Here is a 17,178-nt window from a genome sequence, read left to right on the forward strand (position 1 = left end):
TTACGTCAGCAGTGACGTGTGCAACCAGGCCAAAATTACTAAAATTACTAAAAATCGGCCCAAATAGCCAGTGTTACTGGAAAAAGACTTCTTAAAGGCCCTGATTTTCAGAGGGTCAGTGTTTGAAACTGTCTTAGCACCATACCTCACCTGGTGAATATCCGAGAAGCTACATACACCATCTACCTGGGGGGTCAATCCACCGCTGCTGTTGGTTGTTACTAACGTGCTGCTGAATTAAATGGGGTGTAGACCCAAGCACTTGTCCAAGTACCCCAAGATCTCTAAACACCTTGGTTGCTCTCTGCCATCGCTTACCTTCCCCAGAAAACGCCAAAGCCTGGGTCAGGAGGCAGCAGAGGCTGTTCCCAAGGCAGTGTGGATGATGGGTGGTGGCAGAGTGTGGGCAGAGGCTGCGCAGTGCTGCAGGATCTCAGGGCAGAGAGGGAGAGAAGTCTCTGGCCTGTTTTATTTGCTATTACAGAGTAAGCCATTAGGATAAAGTAATGTTATTCAGCTTGCTGGAAGGGAGGGAGAGGAGGAAGGTGTTAAAACATGCGTTACAATATTCCACCCCAGCGTACCAAATCGGAGGAGAGAGAGAATCTGGTTTTACTTTTCATAAAACCTCTCAGCTGTTTAATACACTTGAATCCCACAATCTCAAAGCTTTAACACAGAGTGAAGAGTTTCACTCTTCCTAGGGCAGCGCAGAGGTTAATCAGTTGTTCTTTGCCTCGTGCACTGAGATCCGTAGAGGGCAGGAGTGTGTGACAAGCTGTGCTGTTTGATTCCTGTGACTCCGACTGCAAATGATTTCCTAGCCTCAGGTTGCATGCTCCCTCTTCAAACATCTGGATTTGGATGGGCTTTTGGTTTTGTCTCTTTTTTCCCCTCCTATTCACACTTAAGAATATCCTGGTTGCGGTTGCTGCCCTGCTGTCTGAAGATGGCACTGCAGCATCTCGCAAGCCGAATCCCCAGTATGAGCATCTCCCCCCAGCTCCTTCCAGCCCTATGGACTGTGGGGACTGACAGTCCAACTGCCAACAGCAGAGAGAAACGTGTGAGCTTGGGAGGGAGGTGGGGTGCTTGGACATGAGCTGGACAAAATCTGTCAGTGCTTCAGCAAAGAAGGGAAAAGCAGAAGATTGTGGATAAAGCTGGAGAACTGTGAATTCAGCTGAGGTGCTGCTTCCTCCTCCTCTCAACCCCTTAATAACGCTTTGCTGCGGGTGGGATGCTGAAGCGCCTGATCCGGGTACAAGGCCAAATTCATCACGGGTGCAAACTGGCTCTGACCCTCCGACTTTGCTGCTTGTGTCTGCTGGCTGAGGCTCCAGCACTATGAACTTACTTAAAATAAAAAAGGGATGTGGTGGTGAGTGGGAAAGAAGGGAAATTCCCATTGACTGAGATGATTTAAATGATAAAATTAAAACACTGCGGACACTTCTGTGGTTTGCAGCAGCTGCTGGTGAGTTTCTTGGATTCTGCGTTGTGTGGGCAGAGGGGCATTGCTTTTCAGCTGGGGAAAAGGAGTCTGAGAAAATGCAGGCAAATACTAAGAAATAAAAGGAAAATAAGAAAATGGATGTATGTAGTGGGTGTGTAACTCAAGTCTGGGGAGTGAGGCTTATGCTGTAGAGCTCGTCTCCAGTTATGCAGGGGCTGTTAGCAAGGGGAGGGCAGTGTCACAGAAATGGCTTGCAGGATCCTGGATAAATCTGTGGAGAAATGGAAAAAGAGGAGGGAAGCTGCTGCTGTTCTTTGCACACACAGCTCTGAAATACCTTCATCTCCTCCCACCTGGACTGGTATAAATAGCTGCTCCGTAGACTCCTGCGGGGCCAGTTCTCCAGGCAGCAGGAGGGATGGGAGCCTGCTCGCTGGCTTCTCGCCATGCTTAAGAAACATGGGTACGTTGCTCTCCCACTCACACTAGTCCACAGGCTCCCCATTAACTCCGGTTAGAAATGAGCCTGGGTGGACTTTACCCTCAGCAGCACTACAGGCTTGGGGAGGAGTGGCTGGAGAGCTGCCAGTCAGAGAGGGACCTGTGGGTGTTGATTGACAGCTGGCTGAACATGAGCCAGCAGTGTGCCCAGGTGGCCAAGAAGGCCAATGCCATCCTGGCTTGTATCAGCACTAGCGTGGCCAGCAGGGACAGGGAAGGGATCTTGCCCCTGGACTCGGCACTGGTGAGGCCGCACCTTGATGAGTGGGTTCAGTTTTGGGCCCCTCACTCCAAAAAGGCCATTGAATGACTCGAGCGTGTCCAGAGAAGGGCAACGGAGCTGGTGCAGGGTCTGGAGCACAGGTGTGATGGGGAGCAGCTGAGGGAACTGGGGGGGTTTAGTCTGGAGAAGAGGAGACTGAGGGGAGACCTCATCGCCCTCTACAACTCCCTGAAAGGAGGGTGCAGAGAGGGGGGATGAGTCTCTTGACCCAAGGAACAAGTGCCAGGACCAGAGGGAATGGCCTCAAGCTGCGCCAGGGCAGGGTCAGACTGGCTCTTAGGAAGGATTTCTTTGCAGAAGGGGTTGTTGGGCGTTGGAATGGGCTGCCCAGGGAGGTGGTGGAGTCCCCATCCCTGGAGGTGTTCAAGAGTCGGGCTGACCCAGCGCTGAGGGATCTGGTGGAGTTGGGATCTGTCAGTGCTAGGTTAACAGTTGGACTGGATGATCTTCAAGGTCCTTTCCAACCTAGATGATTCTGTGATTCTGTGGTTCTGTGACTTGCCGCAGTCTGCTCCAAGGACCTCCTGCCTCCTCCATCCCTTGGTGCGTCCCTATTTATCACCTGGCGTGTCCCAGTCTGGGAGAGCTCATCTGCACTGCGGTGCCATGGGGAGCAGCCCGCCGCTGCAGACCCCGCGCTGCAGCCTCACCTATCGCTGTCGAGCAGGAGGGCCATGGCAAAGCAGACAGTGGCTCCTTGGGCTTCCTGGGGCCGCTTCCAGGCAGGCAGAGGGGACCTGGGCAAGGCAGGCCTGGGGGCTGAAAGCCAGTACCCAGCACTTCTGCTGGAGAGTGTTCAGTAAGCTGCAGTCTGAGAGAGGCTGAGATCCATTGCAGAGGTGGGTGAATTCAACAAAGGAGGCATCGAGTTCATGTTTATGCCTTTTTTTTTTTTTTTCTTCTTTTGCTTCTCTCTGAAAGCTTTTGAATGTAGGCAGGTCACAGGGACTTCAGAGCCCGTTTGTTTCTCCAGACCTGTGGAAACCTTTCTCTGGCATGTCAGGCTTTGCTGGGAGCAGCGGGCTGCCTACAGCAAACCCAGCAGCAGTGCTGTAGCAGGCAATACCAGAGCATGCAGGCATCTCAGCACCGCTCGTGTGCCTCTTGCAAAGGAGCTGGATGCAGGCAAGCAAAAAGGTATTTCCCATGGCTGCCTGTGTGGAGAAGGGGCCACAGGAGGACATAATGTCCAGCCGTTTCCAAGGTCCCAGAGAAGGTCAGTCTGCTGCTAAATGTGAGCCCTCTCACCCCAGCGCCAGCTGGGAATTGTGTGCAGGATCAGACTAATCAGGGTCTTGTCACTGTAGTATCAGTGTATGTCAGTGGGGATCTTTGGTACAGAGGCCTTCCTATAACTTAACATAATTAGCTGGAGATAATTATGGTCACAGCACTGCCCTGTTCCGAGGGAATGCTGAGGTGTCCAGTGCAGGGGAGAGGAATTCCCTGGAAGGTTGTGGAACAAGTGAAGAAGTGTGGGGATACATCCAGAATCCACAAAACAAGGTCCTGCCTTTGGTTGAATTAAGAACCATTGGAGATTCGAAACCAACTTCTGAAGCTTTATCATTAAAAGCACATTGAAACATTTCCAACAACTTGGCAAACATTTTGAGGTGGAGTGTGTTGGGTGAGTCCCTGCCCCCAGCTCCCCACAGTTTCCCATTACTCACGTGAAAAGCCTTGGCTGAGTTCCAGACTTTGTCTTAATGCATTAAAAACCTTTGTTCAGTGCTTGCCATGGGCTGTTCAAATGCCAGATGTGTGAGACCCAGCTCTCGCATCTACTCACTAACCTGGTGCAAGCTGTCAGTGGTAATCCTGTTTACTATCTGCTTTCATCACTGCCTGAGACCTTTCCCATCACTTACCCTGTGCAACACTGAAAACAGCAGATAATCTATGTACAGTAAATTGACTTCAGCTTTTTCCTTGAGCAACTAAAAATGAAACAAGAAAAAAGGACAAACACTGGTTAAAAACAAGTTATAACCTCTGTTGCAAAAGGGACAGCCTGTCATCAGAGCATCTTCTGCCATGCTCTGCTTCGCCACAGCAGAGTAAACAATTTTGTCCTCACTTTTGAATCGAAACACCTGAACTATGTGGCCTCAGCCTTGGAAAAAATTGCAGGTTCATTCTGGGGAGGAACAGGCAATTTTCCTCTGAGAGAAAATTGTTAAATGTCAGTCAGCCTCACGTGGTGTCCACAGAAGCAACGCAGTGTCTGAAGGTCTGGGAACATGTTTCGGCAGGGTAATGGACTGCAGTTGCAACGCTTAACTCAGAAACCACCGTGGCCCCTGTGGGAGAGGTGGTGGCTGGAGGGTGTTGTGGGAGGAACAGGACAGAGAGAAATTCAAAGGGATTTTTGCTCACCGGGTGCACAGGACGGGGAGCTTGGAGGTGGGGCCATCAGTTCGGATGTCCCTGCTCAGCAGCCTGCGGTGGGGCCAAGCTGGAGTAAGGGGATTTCTCGAGGGTCTGTCCCAGCCTGATGTCTCCCTCTGTCGATACAGATGCTGTTAACTCTTCTCCTGCTTTGGGGTGAGGCAAATTTTATTGAGCAGATAGTCCCTTTACTGAAGGGAGCTGTGAGACAGTGTTTCCCCTCTCACATCCAGCCAGCCAGCCTTCCCCGCAGGGCTGTCCATCCCCAGGGCTGCGGAGGCAGCAAGGGCCAGCCAGCCTATTCATTTCAGTGGAGACACGCTTACAATCGGACCTGCTCACTCTGAAGTGATTAGGAAGAATTATTCCAGATTTGTTCGTTTTATTCACTGTAGACCTCTGTATTTCTCTTTTCTTTCTAGCCATTGATTTGAACTCCAGACATTACGTCGTGGTGAAATCTAAGTTCTTATCCAGGCTCCATCGTTCTTATGTTTAGCCATCTCATAGACATCCTGTCGTTTGTTACTAGGAATTTAGCCGTGAAGTCTTTCAGAGAGATGTCAGCCCTGGGGGGAAGCATGGCCTCAAGTGACAGAGTTAGAGCCGCAAAGAGATTTTGCACTGACAAGGGGACAAAGTCTAAATTTTACATCCTTCAAAACACAGCTCATACCGAACCCTATTTAACAGGTGCCTCCATCCCATCGCAGCTGTTTGTCTCCAGGAGAAACCGGGTTAGTATTTTGCTTTAGACAGAGAAGGTTAGAAAATCACCTTCAAGAAATCATTGAAGGCTTTAAATCCGAAGCAGAGAAAGTAGCTCCTGCTTGTGCTAAGCAAGCATCTAAATCCTGGAGGCAGCATTTGCCAAGAACCTCAGCCAGGACAGGTCTGTGAGTCTGATTCGGAGATCCGTGCTTTCATACCAGGCAACACGGGAAAGATATGGTATTTGTGTCCCTGGGGCTCTAGCATTAGGGATTCATTTGGCCTGGAAGAAAGAGATTTGAACCAGGGTCCCACAACAGACTTAAAGCAAGAAAACTGTCTTTTACTTCAGGTTCTGATTTGTTTGATGTGTAGGTACCTCTGGGGGATTCCCAGCTGTCACCGTAAACTCGGATAAATCAAAGAGTGTGGATAAAGGAGGGAGGAAAGGAAATTTTTTGTTGTTTTGCACTGTTAGGGAAACAAAGACCTCTGAAGCTTTCTTTAGTGTTTTTAAATCAGAGATCTGTTCTTGGTTTGGGGTTTGTTTTTTTGAGTAAACAAGCAGATGTGATCATTTGCTCTATAACTTCAGGTTCAAATGTGCACTGATGACAATGTGTTTTTCACTGCAAAATGATACACTACTAACAAATCAGATTTAGGTATCTTGTTCTGGGATACGCTCTGTGCTCTTGCCATGGGAGTTCTCATGCAAATAAGAGGTTTTCAGCCTGGACCACAGCTACTCCTGGGGAGATTTCCAGGACAGGCCTATTAGGGAGCCTGGATTTGCTGCTGGTCGATCAAAGTCCTTCCCAGACCTCAGGAAATGCTCAGCTTGGAGCTGTCGCTGAAATGGGTATGTTCCCGCGAAAGGGGACCAGTTTTGACAAATAGTCGCTTTCCAGCAATCATCTATATTATTTGTAAAAAATTAATTAAGAAAGTATCTAATAAATGATGTCTCAATCTCCTGAGCCACCTCAGAGCAGTGGTGCTTTGATTTCCCCCAGCTTGGAGGAGCCCTCCTTTGCCTCCTGTGTAGTGGCCAAGCCTTTCCCTGCTCATTCCCATTTATCTTTGCCGCAGACAGGGAGGAATCATCAGTCAGTGCTCAGAGCTCAGTGACTGATACCAACAGGCCATTGATTGTGTTTAACAGACAGGAATTTTGTCGCTGGCTTCCCTCCCCTTAGGTTTTCAAGTAATTTCTGCATTTTGCTCAGTCTCTTGCCCTTGTCTCCTTACCATTAATGCCACATTCACTCTGTCTGATCATCTTACTCTCCATAAAGCAGGCACATCTCTGGCTGACTGGAAAATAAATCACTAGCTCAAGGAGGGGGAAAAAAAGGGGGGGGAGGGCAGACCACGAGACTGTGTCCTGGCCTCTGTGGAGTCAGGAGACTCTTCTTTATCTGTCCTTTCCACAAAAACCATACCATATCGCTCTATGTTTTGGATTTTGTACCTCTGTCTTGTGTTTTCTCTCTCTTTCTCTCCATATCTTTGTTTTTATCCATAACAGCCAAGGCATAGGCATATAGGCATCATATTTTCCCACTTCTCTGATATGATCTGCCAGAACAGAAATGTTCTAGCTGAGAAACTTCCTGAGAAGCTCAGCACTAATATCAGAGGCAACTGCTTGATACGGCAGCTGAAATAAAATTGCTTTTTCTGGGAAGAAACATTCTTCTGCAAAAGAGAGAGTGCTTGAGTTGATGCATCCGGAAATAAGATTAGATTGTTGTCAGGGAACTTGACATATTTTGTTGATCACAACGAAAGCTAAGGCAACCAAGAAAGAGTCAACAGAGGAGCAGCTTGCACCTGAAGAGCTCAGCATGCCTTATGGTAACTGCTACCAGCACAGGGCTGTTCCTCCTGTCTTCTTGGGGTGGAGGGGTGCCCACCTCAGAAGAAGAGGTTTGAGGGGGAGAAGAGCAGATGGGCTTCATGAAAAGCTTATGCTGTGTTGCAGAACACTCAGTCCCAGTGGGAGTTTCAAGTCTAAGTCCTAGAAGGAGTTGAAGTAGTGATTTGGGGTGTTTGCTCTGAATGTTCAGTTCAAACCCAGAGCAGCAGAAGTCACACGGGAGATAAAGGGCTCAGTTCAGCGGACTCGAATGAGGAGGGTATTTTAGCTAGACTTGAGAGATCTGGCTTGAAAAGAATCCTCCTTTAGCCAAAGAAAATCTGAGAAACCTCACAGTATTTTTCGTACAGAATCCAGTAAGAGATGCAAAAGCTGCTTCTTGCAAGGTTTGCTGATTTTGCTGTGACTATTTCACAGAACTGCAAGAGGGCAAAACTCACATCTTAAATCTAATTTTTAAGGTTGAAAGCCTCTTTACAACTTTTTATGAGTATGAGGGTTAAATGAATGGTGATCTTGTCTTTAGTTTGGCTTTTGCCAGCTTGGAATTGACCAGTGATTTTCTGTCTTCAGGGTAAGGATGGTTTTATTCCCTATGAATTTAACATACAGTGGAGATTTTAGAGAAAGAGAGTTATCAGTATCTTTGCAATACTGTGTTGTTGGGATGATGAGACTTCCTCTTACATCCCAGCTCAAGATCAGGTGAGACCCTAAAGTAAGATCAGTCAACATTTATTCTAGCTTGTGTACCTCAAAAAAAAATACGTCTGTGAAAGTCCTGAAAGTATTTCTGGGGAAATGCAGCTTATGCCTAAAATATCTTCTATAAAAGCACAAGATCAAGTAATTTTTCATTATAAAATTCCAGATTTTGCTAGCTTTCCTGGTGCAAAGAGAGGTTTATCAGGTGACCCCCATGTCATCAGCAGAGCTCTGCCTGGCTGGGTGGACAGCTTGAAAAATAGTTCTGAGAGGTATGAATGTCCCCATTCATCCAAAGGATGTTAGTGCTGAAATGTGGTCACCTGGAGAGCCGGGGCACTTCCACTCTCACACTGCAGCCGGAGGGTGAGGGCAGGGCTACAGGACAAGATACTTTTCTCCAGGATCTGGGATTACTCCCATGCCCTCAGACCATCGTGCAGTTTTCTAGCTGACTTAGGTTTAAATACTCTGAATAAAAATCTCAAAAGTTAATTTATTTATGGAGAGTATGTGACCAGTGCAATCTGGAAACAAGGAAATAACCAGCTCTGAGATGGCTCCATATGAAATGTAAAAAAGCTATTAAATATCCTCTTTAAACACAGCGGAATAAGCCAGTGAGAACGATGTGTCTCCTGACAGCTCAGGTAGGAAACAATTCCTGAGGCCAGTGAGCTGTGAAAGACTCATGTTTCCTCCCATTTAATTGCCCTGTAAAAATATGAAGCGAATAGTGCACTTTCCAAAGGTCACCCAAAAAATAGTAAAATCAACAAAATCCTTCCAGCTGGGATTCCTCCCCCTCCTTCTCTGAAAAGATGTAGACGGATGTGTCGAGGGCAGTCCTGTACCTTCTCCCAGGTCGGAGTAGCTGCCCTGTGGCTCTTTGCCCTGCCTGCCCTGCTGATTTGTATGGCTTGAGACTCTAGGTATGGCCCAGAGAAAGGCTCTGGAGCTGCCCATGGGGTGTTTGGCTCTGCAGGTAAGAGCGACATACCCACAGAAATCACCAGAAGGCCGAGAAACGGCAATGGGCATTACTGTGAAATGCAGCATCAAGTCATCTACTGGGCAGCCTTGGAGAAGGACCAGCAGGGACTGGCTGCCAGGGTCTTGTGAAGAGTTTGTCTCATTATCAGAGGTGGTTTGTGCACAGGCGCGCAGGGATGTGTGTGCTCACCCGTGCGTGGTGATGGGGAAGAGGGGAGGCAGTGCCTGAAGGACTTTCCCTAGCCAGAGGTGGCTAGTCAAGCCGTGATCTGAGCATCCACCAAAAGCCACCCCACAACTGAACTGGGAATGAGTGCCTGAGGGATAGCGGCCGGAGGAGCTGCTCCCCTGGGGGGCGGTGGCTGTACTTCTCCCAGAAGGGGCATATTTGAAGAACAGGACTGACCAAGCCCTCCCCAGGGCTCTGACCGTGTGTCTTGTATCCAGCTGGCCAGATGTTCTGCCACCTAAGCCATGCCTCCCTCCGCACAATTTCTCCTGCTACTACCCGATTTCTCTTAATCTGCTGCTTATCTTGGATTTCCTACAAGATGAACTCTCAGGTACCTCTGTTGTGCTGTTACTTCCCACCCTGATTGATTTATGGGTATAGACATGTTTTTTTTTTCCTTAATGGAAAACTGATCACCCCCACTACCCACTGCAAGTGATAGACTTTATCCCTGATCAATGGTGCACAAGTAAAGGAGGAATATAAGGGGAGATGGATGTGCAGATTTGGCCTGGGCGGTGTAAGGGGACAATGAGAAGCCAAGGAGTAGAGCTCAGGTACCTAAAGTCTTAGTCAAATCTTTGCTGTATCCCTTTTCCTGCTCCTTGTCATTTGTTATTTCATTGCATCATTGTTCCATGAAGTCGGAAACACCTGAAGCCTCCTCTGCTGTTCATATGTGCTTAATCTTCAACAGGAATGCAGGGAAAATCCATGAACTGTTACTCCTGAGGCATGAAAAGGAAAGAAAATTACCTTTGAATTACCTAGAGTTGTACCAGAATGAGTATTACAGAGTCCATGTGAAAAATCCAAGCAAGATGTCAGGTGGATTCAGGAGGTATTTGCAGAGTCACTGGACTTAATGTTTCCTAGGATGGGTTGCTAAATAAAATTATTTGTATCTTAATGGATGTTGCCAGTGGAAGCATTGAGAATCATTTTCTCTCTTACAAAACTAATTTCATTAATCTTTTTCTTAGTCAATTAGCAAAAAACTCTGCTATTAATATTAACCAATACAAGCCTGGAAGGTCCTCTACTTAGTAGAGAGATGATCAGAAGAAAATGGTACTGTTAATCATCTTTTAAAGGGCACCAGATGCTCACAAACTCAGCAACTGAGAGCCTACACTTGTGTTTTGGTTTTCAAATTATGACATGCGATTTTAGAACAATTTGTAGTATAATTAGAACTGGTTAATTAAAGTGTGACTTGCTTTCAACATCAAACTGCATTTGTGCTTTGGATTTGGAACCTGGGTGCTGTCTGGGTGGGCTTGAGCCCAGTAGCTGGTTTGCAGGGGTAGTCAGCATCCTCAGGTGCCAGGATGAAATCAAGTGCTCCAGAAAGCCCCTATTCAGACTGCTGTGCCATGAAAAGAGCCAGCCACATTTTTTGATAGCTTCTAATTACTCTATTTAATTTCTGGGGAAAACGTGATCAGGTACTATGAGTCTTTCCCCTCTTCATGCAGCAGGTACATGCACACATAAATGCTTTCCTTGCCTTACTGGAAATGGAAACGCTCTTTTTTGTTCTAGCAATAACCCTGATGGGCAAAGGTTCAGACCTTTGCTGGTAATTCAGGAAGGATCTGCTGTAGTGTTCCTTTTTATGTGATTTTAATGTGAGCAAGGTTTTCTTTTCTGTGCTTGTTTACTCAATGCAGTACCACGTGTCTGTTCTGCAGCTCCATACGAAAATTGTCAGTCTGGTCTGGGTAAAGACCCAGTTTAAGCCCTCATGGCTCATTTGGGCTGCATGGTAAAGGCAGACCAGAGTCATAGAGCCAGTCTGGCTGGATCTTAGATTCACAGCCTGCTTCCCCTCAAAATATGGTTAAATGGGATAACCAGGGTCAAGGATAAAGCAAACTCTGAGACTCTAGCAACTTAATGTAATGTCTCTAATTGAAAATCTTGTCAGATGTCTCTCTCATTAGGCGTGCAAACATTGACATTAGTAACAATGCAATTATATTAATCCACATCTTAATGTAAGCAGCAAAATGTTGGAACTTTATGGTATTTATAAAAGAATTTATTTCACTCTGGGAAGCTTTTCTATGCTCTTACTGAAAATTGACATGCCTAGTCCAAAACTAGCTCTGGCTTGACTGTGAGCTTTAGTGCTACACTTTCAGCATTGACAACAGACTATAACAATATTCCAGCCTCAATGTTTCCTTAAATATGGGTCTTCACCTCTCACCACCTCCCCTTCCCTCAGCAAATAAAATCTGTAACTTTTGTAACCAGTTCCTCACAAGAGAGAATGAATGTTGAGGATATTTTTCCACTCATCGTTTCCTTAGCAATTAGGAGTGGTGAATAAAGTCAGCAAAGTCACATCTTGTCTCCATACATCTCCCTTGACTCTGTAAACTGCTTGAATCAAATCGTCTGTTAGCGAATTGTTGGGACATTTACCAGAGTAGCAGATGTAGCTGGGACATAGCTGGAAGAGTCATCAGCAGGTGCATCTCATCTTCTCATTCCTAAACGTTCAACTTCATAATGTGCTGGGATGCTGCAGCTCCAGCACAGGTGTGTGCTCCCTGCGTGCCCGGGAATACACTGCAGAGTGGTGGCGTACTTCTGAATGCAGGTTCCAGCACCACTAACCCTTGCTAGCCCACCCGGACTGCATCTGACTTATAGAACCCATATGGACACAGGCCTGAAAGAGAAATGGAGTCAGTGCCACTGTGTTTTGGGTAGTCTCTGGTTTGTAACTCTGCACTTTTGCTCAGCGTACAATCTATAGGGAAAATCAAGTGCTTGAGAAACCCCACAGGCAGAAGGAGTGCCAACTTCTGTGGCTGTAGGGGAGATCTCAGGATGTTTGGATGTTGTTCTGATTTTGTGGTTGTGTGCATACCCAGCGCCATCACTGTGATATCTGGAGGACCTTGCTGATGGAGGTTAAACTGCTGTGACAATTTAGGAAGAGTTTAGAGAATTTAATCTGGGATTTAGCATCTTGCGTGGCAAGGATTCACTTCAACTGATGTGAGATAGCAGCAGCATGAATGTCTATGGTTGAGCTAGCCAGGTCCTGGGGTGCCTTTACAGACAGTGGAAAGAAATGGGCACAGAGAGGAAGAGAATCACATCTCCACTTCCAGACATAGACTTTTGGTCAGGATGGTGAGTGGCCTCAGTTCCACTGTCTGTATTTCCTCTGGGATGTACCTACGCAGAGAGGTACTGCGACGGTTAGATCAGATACAGCTATTTAAATTCCTGTGAATTCTGCCCAACTCCAGGAAAGAGTTCACTGCATGGATGTTCATCAAATGAGGTTTTAGGCATTTATTTGAGGGACACCTTCAGAGATCAGGTCAGCCTGCCAATCACCTGATCTGAGTCATCCTCTGGAAATAGCTGTCTATATCCATTGACTACAAAGGGATCGTGTGCTCCAAACTTAATCTCAAATAGATTACATGGAATAAATCCAGACACCTGTATTTTTGGCTCCCTATCTGGCCATGACTGTTTTTGTTCTCCATCATTTTGTCCACCTTGTTGCTTGAATACATGATCTACGCATATCGAGAATACCTATCAAGTGCTCTAATGTTGACAGTGACATTCCTTAGACTATAAAGGGAGAGGGAAATTTATTTTATTGAACTTCAGCCGTTAGTCACCTAATCTAACCTCCTAATTCAAGCTTCACTATCTGACAGTGGTGTGATGCCGGTGCCTCCCTGGTTCTGAGATAGGTGTCCGATCTAGGCGGGATCAGTCGCCCTCTGGAAGCGTCCCTCTGCCTGCACTGACAATAGAGCCAGGTTTGCTGGAGGAGATTAGATGTTTAACTGGCAAGCAAGCAATCTGAGTACAGTAAAGCCACCCTCTGCCTCTTAGATTGCAGGTCATCTGTTTGTTGTACATTGGTATCTTGCCTGGCACAGCAGGATTCGAGTACATGAGTAGAACTCCTGTATCTTAACATAGTGCAAGTGATAGCAATAACGTAATAATTATACTGAACTCCAGAAACTGTATATAGCCCAGGAGGTGTGCAGATCCTGGCGGTATCCCTAGTATTCATTAGTCATGCAATTACACCTTTTTCTCCTTCCTTCGTCTTTGAGATTGTACAAGGTTCATTTTAAAATACCCAAGAAAATGATCAAAAACGAGTATACAAGTTAGTCCTGAAACAACATGTCCAGCTGTTTCCTTCAGCCCATGCTGTAAATGAGCCTGATCGTTCTCAGAGAAAATGCCACCAATACAACCTTAACTTATCAAGTTGCAAATGCCAGTGCTGTAACAACGGAATTTAACATGGGGAGGTGTTGAAGAGCAGGTTACTGCAAGTTCAGCTCAAAAAGAAACCCTTCACTGCTATTAACAATTTTACTGTTCTGTGAAAAAAGAAGGAGATCAAATAGTCATTACCTGAATTGGCCAGCAAATGCAAGACTAGAGACCAGGCAGTTTTTAGTAGGTCAGCCATCTATTTAAAGTAATTTGAATTATCTAAGGATAATTGAAATCCAGTGTTCATCCATTACTTTCACTTTTGGGTCTTAAATGATTATATCCATAGCTCTGCCTCACATTTATTTGGTGACCTATGAGACCTTCAGCTTTCCCATCTGTAATAGGTCACAGTATTATTTTCCATCAGATTATAACATATGTAGTCACAGGTTCTTCAAATGCAATTGGCTTGGCTGTGTGACAGCTGGAAGGAAAGCTGTTGCCTCAGTCTTATCTGGGGCTATTTATATTCAGCTCTGCAGCTTAACACTCTTTATTTTATTGGTGTTGCTCTGCTTACCAAGAAAAAAAAAAAGCAGTCCTCTTTTGCATGGGAGTACTGGTTTCTTGTTTTCCAACATGAGACACAACACCATTGGCTTTGTGAAAAAATGTGCAGTGTTGCAGTGTATGTGTTAGTCACTTGGAAACAAGGTAAGAAAGATTTTACACTGTCCACAAGTTTCACCAGGAGACTCATTTTTTCAAATGAGAGATCTGAAGGCAGTTAGCATTTGATTTAGCCCACAACAGACGACTTACGCAATAAAGTGCATTCAACTTTTATTGCCACCTCTTAAAAGTGAGCAATTAAAGGAAAGAAAGAAAATCGGGTCATATTACAATCAACCACAGCTGTACAGTTGACACATTTCCCTGCAAAGCTGTGATATTGATGATGGAGCATTTTACTTTGGTCCCATGAACAACATTCACAACCACCTGCATCACTGGTGTAGAGCAGAAGTTTCTTTTTGCATTTCTCAGTTAATCTTTTTTTTTTGTGGTGGGTTGCCCAGTCAAGATATAGCTTCAGGACTGGTGTATCTTTAGAGAGTTTTAAGTGTGTGCTAAGGTGGAAAATCTCTGATGCCACTCCAGCTAGATTTTTGGGACTGCAGCAAGGAGCTTCAGGCAAGAGTACAGAGGTGCCTAAACCTGAGCTGCTGTGTGCGGATGGCTCAGCTCATCTTGGTCACGACAGTATGAGCTGTGTTAGCTCAGTGCCAAAAACTGGACTAAGGAGTGCTGGGGACATCGCTGGGTTTGCAGGCCTGGAGTATGGTAGTCTGCACACCACTTCCTTGAACAGCATCCTTTCCATAGCTTTGCGGGAGAATGTTGGGAACTGGATGATTTTAGTGAGAGCTGCACACGGAGGTGGGCAGAGACAGCCCGTGGCTTCAGCTGGTTGGGGCTGACCTGAGGGTCAGCTCTATGTGTCGGTGGAGGAGAAGCTTACAGGTTCATAGCAGAGCTAACTAGATCCTCAGCTCCATCAAACAAGCGTTGCTGCTGATGGAAGGGACCTTTTTTTTTACCGGGTGCAGTGGGCCCCAGCATAGGGACAGACAGTGAAAACATCCCTTGCTCCCTCCCCCCGTGGGGCTCTAAATGGCGTTGGTGGGCTGGGATGTGTGGCAGCATTGGCGTGAAGACCCACTGAGTGAGTGTATGCCTTAACTTCCATTTGTCTCACGCTGCTTATGGAGAGGGAGGGGAAACAGTTTTAAAAATGAATAGGGAGATTTATTTCTTTTTTCTTCATTTTATCACAAGATCTTGTGCTATCAAAGGAATCTGTCATTTGGGCCATCTCTCTCCTTGCCAGTCCCGCAGCAGCACGACTGGAGAGAGGAAGAAGCAAGTGCATGTGTATCAGCTGAACTACTGCTATCTGAGGGTGTGTCATAGGGGTTGTAGCTCTCTTTTGGGTTTGTTTGGTTTGGTTTGGTTTTCTCCTGGAAGGGAAAATAGATAAAATATTTTATTTGAATTTATGCTGATGGAGATATTATTATTTGGGCAAGATCCATCACTGACTCCTGTAATTCCACAGAGGTCTGGCACAACAGCAACTTACTAAACAAGCAAGACAATACAGTATGATTTTATTAGCTACTGAACTTTAGAAGCCCATGATATTCAGAAAGCTGAAGAATAGTCAATTTCTCACGAGTTTCTCCTGAGATGATCAGTAAAATCTGAGCATTTTGTCTACAGGACCAGGGGTATTTTGTCAGCAGCCTTAGAAGATATGAGCTATTATTACTTTTTCTTCCTTTAGGGATAAAAGACACAGAGATTACATATATCTATAGTCTGTGTTAGGCCTAAGCTTGAGCTCATCCTCAGCTCAAAATATAGCTGGCAACCACAGGATATGGATGGAAGGACGCCTGTGCTCAGACAGGAGCTATCACCAGATGTCTCTGTCTGTGGAGCAGACACTTGTATCTGAGCTAGGTGTCCAGATTGCCCTTAGAGTCAAAGAATAGGAATGGAATAAAACTGAGGTGAGAAACCATAGGTGAGAAAGTGCTATCTTACAGAAAATTTGCTATCTCTTAGACCTTCCTTTCCTCTCTTCATAAGGTCTTTCCCCCTTAGTAAATTCTTCATGTGCTTAAAGCTTAAAACATTTTAGAGGATGACATTATTTCCATGTTATTGAAGAAATAAATTGGGCCATGAAGAAGTAGTAACTATCCTGAGGTGATAGTACTGGTCAGTGTCAGCTTGGAGACTGAAACTTCTGACTTTCTCCTTGGGACTTAGATCTTACAGAGCACTTGGGCAACTTCTTGTCCTGCAAGGATTCATCAGATTGCACCAATGCTTTGGAGCTCTGGCTCCTTTCGCAACTGACCCCACAGGCTCAGTCCTGCCTCTTGACTGCCATGCTTGGCACTGTCAGGGCAAAGGGAGACCATCCAGCCTTGATCAGGAAAATACTTGGCATTTGGCCAAACCAGACCATTGCAGGATCAGGAGTGAACCCCGACAGGACACACAAGGGTTAACTGTGCTGCTTGCTGGAGTTAGCAAAGCCTTCTCACCCGTGCTTTCCTGACGGACTTTAATGTAATCCATGTCAAGAGGTTTGGCCAAGATTGTCTGAGCTTCATCATTTCTGAACACTTACCAGGTCCTTCAGGAGCACTTTGTGCAGGAGTAAAATTCGGGGGCCATTAAGTTTCCCATTAGATCTCAAGAAGACAGGCTATCATTGGGGCAAATGAGTCGTAGCACATGATTTCTGGGGTTTTTTGGTTGTTTTTTGTTTGGGTTTTTTTTTTTTAAATGTAAGATTTATTAAGGACTCCGAAACTCCAGACAAAAGGAGTTTCTTTTCCTACTATTGCAGAAGAAATCAAAAGGTTAATCCTTGCAGGGTTTCAGACTATTGTGTTGATTGCTCCAGCTTTTGTGAATCTTTTTGTTTATAGAAAACTTGAGAAATCATACGGAAGTGGTAAGTGTTGCAAAATGTCCATGTCTCCCTCTACTCTCTCATATACTTTATCCATCTTCGTCTTTCCCTGTACTTCTACATTTTCTATTTTTGTACAAAATAGAAGTGAAAAACAGAGTAAAAAAGGTTTGAAGTTAAATGTTGTAACTGCCAAATGATTCTTCGCATGGGATTTAAACACCTCTCTCTGCCCTGTGGCTTGCAGGCCATGTGACACTATTGATATACCAATATCATGGGATCACCACAGTGACCTGCAAGATGG

General features: G+C 45.7%; 1 long non-coding RNA gene across 1 annotated transcript in view; it reads left to right on the forward strand.

Annotated features, from left to right (window-relative positions):
- The first annotated feature begins 1,082 nt into the window (after positions 1-1,082).
- Positions 1,083-17,178, forward strand: part of LOC141947209 (uncharacterized) — a 101,543-nt gene continuing 85,447 nt past the window's right edge. The window contains exon 1 of the long non-coding RNA XR_012630052.1: positions 1,083-1,477. This is a non-coding gene — a long non-coding RNA (uncharacterized LOC141947209). The remainder of the gene's footprint in view (positions 1,478-17,178) is intronic.

Source organism: Strix uralensis, chromosome 9, assembly GCF_047716275.1.
Source record: "Strix uralensis isolate ZFMK-TIS-50842 chromosome 9, bStrUra1, whole genome shotgun sequence".
NCBI classification, from domain to species: domain Eukaryota; kingdom Metazoa; phylum Chordata; class Aves; order Strigiformes; family Strigidae; genus Strix; species Strix uralensis.